The 7,186-nt window shown below is 37.7% G+C and overlaps 1 non-coding gene across 1 annotated transcript; it reads left to right on the top strand.

The window, feature by feature from the left end:
* Positions 1 to 820: 820 nt before the first annotated feature.
* On the top strand, positions 821 to 927 carry LOC112534569. The gene has a single exon (XR_003078860.1). It is a non-coding gene; the product is annotated as a small nucleolar RNA R71 (small nucleolar RNA).
* The last annotated feature ends 6,259 nt before the right edge of the window (positions 928 to 7,186 follow it).

Raw genomic sequence — 7,186 nt, 5'->3', positions numbered from 1 at the left:
GCGTCATCAAAACAGGCTTAGAAGGGTGAAACTAACTTACCTGAATGCAAAGTGATGACGTTCACGTGCTCTCTCGGGTTAGACTCGGTGGTGCTCGGGAGAGCTCCTTCACGCCTCTCGGACAACATCTTAGAGATTTGGCCAATCTAGGTCTCCAAGTTCCGAATCGAGGCCTCTTTGGTTCCTAAATGCACTATCGGTTCTTTCGGAACCTCATCTCCGTGAGCGCTCACAAACTTCATCATAAGCTCCTCTAAATTTGACTTCTTTTCCGGTAGAGGAAGAGCTTGTGCGAGATGAAGTCTCCGAAACCAGTGGACCACAAAGCGTTATTGTTCCTCCAATCGAAGTTGGGATGATTGCACCACCCAGGGTTGTATGTATTCTTTGTAAGGATCGCTCACGCCTTGGGGTATTCCCATATAGTCAACCCGCTCAACATCGGAAGACATAGCGAATTAGATGGAAAAGTAGTAGAGGATGAAGCAAACATACCTCTCGCGGTACAACTCGCGACTGTAATGCGGGCCACCACAAAACTCGTAGCCAACATTCATTGCATGAACCCAAGATCCTGAGTTGGTCAATCTTCTTGGCTAGAAGCTCCACCGAGCTCGCCAAGGCTGCCAGAGTCCACTTGGTTGACCACTCCCTGTCTTCCTAGTCGGCTCCTAGAGGATTTCCAACGATAGTTGTTCATGGCCATTTCCTCTATCGGTTCCGAGTCCGCCGGGCGTCTTCGCGCCCCACCGCATCCACCATCTGCCTCCTTGCAAGGTTCAACCCGCTGTAGAAGGTCTGAACCTGCATCCACACTGGCAATTCGTGATGTGGGTAGCATCTCAAAAGATCTTTAAACCTCTCCCATGCATCGTACATGCTTTCATCATCAAACTGCACAAAAGAAGATATGTCATTTCTAAGTTTAGCAGTTTTAGCGGAAGGAAAATACTTATATAAAAATTTTTCAGCCAACACCCTCCAGGTAGTAATTGTTTATTGTGGAAGGGTTTGCAACCATCTCTTAGCTCTGTCCCTCAAGGAAAATGGAAACAATCTCAGCCAAATGGCGTCATCGGTTGTTCCGTTTATCTTGAATATTTCACAAATCTCCAAAAAATTAGAGATATGTGCATTGGGATCCTCGCTGGGCTATCCTCCAAACTGCACGCTCTACTGGATCATCTGGATCACGTTGGCTTTTATTTCAAAATTGTTGGCCGCTACAGCAGGTCTGACTATACTAGTTTTCATCCCATCCAAAGATGGTCGAGCAAACTCGTACATCGTCCTCTGATCCTCATTGGCTTGGGGGTTGAGGTTCTCCATCGCGTCAGTTACTTGAACCTGAACTGTAACTCCGTCCTCCTCCTCAACTGCCTGCAAACGTCGTCACAATAATCTGAGAGAGCACTCCGGGTCGGATAAGGGTGCTATGGGATCACGGTTAGAGCTCCGGGTCATATACTACCTGAAACCGACAACCAAACAACCACCAATCAATCAAAAATAATAAAATAAATAAAAGAAACTAAAAAAATAAAGAATAAATGAATAAACAAATAATGACTAAATTAACATAGAAATAATTCGCTCTAACAGTTTGGATTATATCTTAACAATACCCGATTACTCGTACTATTAGAGTGAAATAATGCTTTCAGTATAGTTGTATGTCATCGATTGTGATGTATAAATTAACATAGATCATATGATAACTCTTTATCTTTAGGGCATACTCTAACAGACTAACCAGCTTCTCACCATCATCAATAATCTTCGAAAGTTCGGCAAGCACTATAAGCTTGTTGATATCAATAACAAGATCCTCAAGGCTCTTCCACTTAAGGACTACGATTCAAGAGTGGAAAGTATAGAAAAAGCTAATGAGGATTTAAGGAAGGTATCTACGAATGAACTCATTGGGAAGCTTTTCACTCATGAGATGGCTCTTAAGAAGGAAGAAGAGCGAGAAAGGGAAAGAGAGATAAGAAGACCCTTGGCTTTTAAAAGCTCCAACAAAACTCAAGAGGGTGAGAGCTCTAGCAGATCCAAATCAAGTGAAGATGAGGATAAAAAAACTCACAATGCTTTCCAAAACGGTCAAGGAGATCATAAGGAATAGAAGAAAAGAAAACAAACCCTTCAATAAATCATTCTCAAGCTCCAACAACAACTCAAGCTTCAAAGAAAGCAAGAAGAAGAAGAGTGATCTCATTTGCTATGGTTGTGGGGAGCAAGGGCATATCAAGGCCGATTGCTTGAAGAGAAAAAATAAAATGAAATTTGAGAAGAAAAAGAAAAAGAGAAAAGCATTCAAAGCCACTTTGTATGATACTTTATCAAATAAAGATTAAGATGAGGAAGTGCCAATCTATGCTTTATGGCATAAGAAGACGAACCAAATGAGGTATGTTCCACGAACCAAATGAGGTATGTTCCACGAACCAAATGAGGTATGTTCCACATCCCATTCTTGTGATGACTATGAGTGTGAAAATGATTTGCATGGCATGGATGTTGATGACTTGCTTGAAGTCATGAATTTAAAATGTAAAAAATATCGCTTGAAGATGAAGGTTTATAAAGAAAAATACTCAAAATTTGAGCAAGATTTAAATGATCTTTAAAAGAAAATGTCTACATTAACTCTTTCAAATGATGACTTTAGAAAATCTTTGAATGAGCTCTCATCTCAAACTACCTCCTTAAAATCTATTCCAAAGGGGAATGATTCCCTAAGGGTGGAAGTTGAAGAACTGAGAATTTCCATCTCAAAATTTCATAAAGGAAAGGAAGCTTTGGTCACTCTAATTGTGTCTCAAAGACCCCCTTAAATAAAATATGGATTAGGCTTCAATGGTGCATCATCATCTACCTCATCTCCTTATATTTCTAAACTCATCAAGGCCTCAACACCACAAACCTCCTCCATTAAGGGTGTTGACACAAAGGCCAAGAGACACACAAAAACTAAACTTCCTAAAAGGAAGGAAAAAGCTCCATAAGTTCCAAACCTAAGCCTAAAGGAACTAATCTGCATATATGTATAGGAGCAAGGATAAGAATCGCTCATCTAAAACTTGCCATTGAATGCATAGGAATGCTAAAAAGGATAAAGGACTCAAGCCTTAGGGAAAGACACATTTGAACAAGAGAAGATTTAATACAAATGTCTAATGTCACTATTGCATGAGGAATGGGCACATAAATGTCTTTTGCTAAATTAGGAAGGCACAACTCCAACTAAGAGAAACCTTCTTGACTAACCCCAAAGGACCCAAAATGGTTTGGGCACCTAAAAGAAAGAAAACTTAATTTCATTCTTATAGGTATACTTCAAGTCAACTTTGAAAGAAGGAGATTGGCATGTGGATAGTGGTTGCTCAAGGCACATGACAAAGAATGCCAACCTCTTCTCTCACTTGAAGAAGATTGATGGAGGGAAGGTAACTGTTGGGAACAATGCCAAAGGTGAAATGTAGGCATTGAATCCAATAGTAAGAAAGATTTTCCTCTAATGGATGATGTTTTTCTTGTTAATGATTTGAAGCATAACTTAATGAGTGTAAGTCAATTGTGTGACAAGGGTAATAAGGTCACCTTTGACTCTAAGGGTTGCCAAGTCACTTCCTTAGGGAATGACAAGGAAATCTTTAGAGGAGAAAGGTTTGGAAATACCTATACAATTAACTTACACAAAAATTGCTAATGAATCCTTTGTAGTGCCTTATGTCCATTAGTGAAGATTCTTAGCTTTGGCATAGAAGGCTTGGACATGCAAGCATGGAGCTTCTTCATAGCCTCAAGAAGGATAGCTAGTAATTGGATTGCCCAAGGTGAAATTCACAAAGGACAAGACATGTGGACCTTACCAAATAGAAAGATAACACAAAGCATCCTTCAAAGCAAAGAATGTAGTAAGTACTTTTAGACATTTTTAATTAATCCACATGGATTTATTTGGCCCTATTAGAGTTGCTAACTTAGGAGAAAAAACATTATGCATATGTCCTTGTTGATGATTACTCTAGATTTACATGGGTTAGTTTCTTAGCTCATAAGATTGATTATTCTGAGGCTTTTAAAAATTTTGCTAAAAGAGTTCAAAATGAAAAAGGGTTTTGTATTTTCAAAAGGGAAAAGGTGCAAATACACACCCCAACATTCGCAGCGAGGAGCACATAAGCCCCTATATAATTTTTTGGCCCAATTAAACACATTTATCATGTTTAGCTACATTATAAGCCCTTCAGTAAATGATTCTTTCATCCTTAACAAATGGATGTCTTCTCTAAGTTGATGTGGCGAGTTTAGTCAGCCACATAGGACCTATCTACAATGGTTATATCAAGCCCCTCTATTAGCTTCTTTATTTTCCCTTATGAACCCTTAAAATTGAAATCAAATTTAGAAAGGGGAAGAAGGGGGTTTTCAATTCAAAGCGTAGTGTATACAAACCCACAAGTAATGAAACAATTATATATGTACTCATTAGAAACTGACAAGCTAGTTGATGTAGTGGTGCAAGAGAAGTTAAAGAACATTAAAGTTGTCCTAACAAAAAAGTATGAAATCCATATCCTAGAAATTGTCATTAATGTGAGGATAACATTAAATAAACATACACCCACCAACTAACCAAATTATACCACGTTGTCTCCATAAACCTAAAATGCAAGAAGATTTCTACCCTCTTGAGCAATTTAGCTCATCAGATATTTGACCAAAATTTTAAAATTGTCGACCTTTCATCACCCAAGATATTAAGAGAAAGAGAATGCCAAGATCTACTAAAAAATCAGTGGAAATAAGGACTTGAGCATGTGTTAATAATAGGTGTATTCAAGATAAGTATGATTGAATTACATTACTATATTTTATGAAGGTAATTGATGATAATAAAAGAAAGCATGTGGTATCATTGTTTTACACTGCTGGAAAGAAATAAAGAGTAGAATTGGGTTTGTGTTGTGTAGTGAGTAGGAAAAATAATATAAAATGGATGAAAGTCTTTAATGCTTTATTAGAAATACTCTACGCTAGAATGTGAGCCGGTGGGCACTTTTACAATGAAGGAGGTATAATATTAGTGCCAATTACCAATAATTATTACTGTAAGCTAATAACTAAACCATCATTTGGGGGTGTAGCTCACATGGTAGAGCGCTTGCTTTGCATGCGAGAGGCACAAGGTTTGATTCCTTGTAATTCCATTTTTCTTTACAGATGGGTCCTATATGGCTGACTAAACTGAGGTATTTCCTTTGTAGATAAGTCCCACATGCTGACTAAACTTGCCACATCAGCTTAGAGAAGATGTTCGTTTGCTGGGGATGAAAGAGCCATTTATTAAAGGGCTTATAATGCAGCTAAATGTGATAAATGTGTTTAATTGCGCCAATGAATCATTTAGGGGCTTATGGGCTCCTCGATGCAAATGTTGAGAGTGTATTTGCACCTTTTTCCTTTCAAAAATAAGAAGTGATCATAGAAAGGAATTTGAAAATATTTTATTTGAATTATTTTGTAATAAAAATGATATTTCTCATGACTTTTTATCCCCTAGAACACCACAACAAAATGGTGTTGGAAAAAGGAAAAAGAGAACTCTTGTAGAGGTGATGGCTAGAACAATGCTCAATGAGTATAGTTTACCTATTTACTTTTGGGCCGAAGTCATCAACACTTGATGTTATTTAATCTAGTACACTTAATCTTGTGAAAGGTTCTTTTGACAATTTTATAGGTGACTTTAAGAAACTTGAGATCAATGATAATATGAATAAAGAGGAGAGTCTTCTCAAACTCAACTTCATCTAGATGAACCTTCTCCACCCCCTTAAGAAGAAACTCAATAAGAATTTCCTAGAGAGTGGAGGGAACCAAAGGGACATCCAGAAGAACTCATCATAGGTGATGTAACTAAAGGTGTAAGTACCAGATCTCAATTGAAAAATTTAGATAATAATCTTGCTTCTGTCTCTCAAATTAAGCCAAGGACCATTAGTGAGGCTCTTAATAATGAATGTTGGGTGATTTCTATGCAAGAGGAACTCAACCAATTTAAGAGAAATCAAGTATGGGAACTTGTCCCTAGACCCAAAAATCATCCTATCATGGGTTGTAAATGGGTGTATAGGAACAAGTTAGATAAGTAAGGTTTCATCACTATAAATAAAGCCTGATTAGTTGCCAAAGGCTATAACTAAGAGGAAAGCATTGACCTTGATGAGACCTTTGCTCTCGTAGCAAGACTAGAGGCTATTAAAATATTGATAGCTTATGCATGTCACATGAATTTTAAACTTTTTCAAATGGATGTTAAAAGTGCATCTTTAAATGGTTTTATAGAAGAAGAAGTGTATGTTGAACAACCTTCTGATTTTGAACATCATGAATTTCCAAACCATGTATTCAAATAGGGCATTATATGGATTGAAATAAGCTCCTAAAGCTTGGTATGAAAGACTTAGTTCCTTTTTGTTGCAAAATAGTTTTACAAAAGGGAAGGTTGACATAATACTCTTTGTAAAAACACATAATCGTAATATCTTAGTTGTTCAATATTATGTTAATGATATAGTGTTTGGTGCTACTAATGAATCCTTGTGTGAGGAATTTCCTAAATGTAGGATGAGTGAATTTGAGATGAGATGATGGGGGAGCTCGAGTTCTTCCTAGGATTGCAAATCAAGCAATGCAAGGATGTCATCTTCATCAATCAATCCAAATACACTAGGGAACTTCTCAAGAAATTTGGAATGGAAGGATGCAAGTTTGCCAAGACAACAATCAGTACATCAATAAGAAATTTGGACTGGTCATTACAGCCACTCTTTGCACTTTAGGGATATCGGACAACTGAGCAAACATCGACTGAGCAAACACCACACTATATGGTTTAAGAGACGGAAGCAGTTCTGTCAGTTGAGTTAGAGTTGAAGTCTTTAAGAGTTGTATTAGAGGCTGAAATACCAGAGTATCAATGGGTCGGGCAAAGATACCAACTATTGTCTTTGATTGAAGAGAAAAGAATGAAAGCCCTATACCATATGTAGTTGTATCAGAAAAGGATATGTAGGGCATTCAACTAAAAAGTAAAGCTGGAAAATATCGGAGCTGGTGATCTAGTATTGTAGCATACAAGACCTTTGGCATTTGATCAAAGAGGGAAGTTCAGTCC

This window comes from Ricinus communis, chromosome 7 (genome assembly GCF_019578655.1).
Source record: "Ricinus communis isolate WT05 ecotype wild-type chromosome 7, ASM1957865v1, whole genome shotgun sequence".
NCBI lineage: Eukaryota > Viridiplantae > Streptophyta > Magnoliopsida > Malpighiales > Euphorbiaceae > Ricinus > Ricinus communis.
Note: the sequence above shows the minus strand (reverse complement) of the source record. Positions and strands in the feature narration are given on the sequence as shown.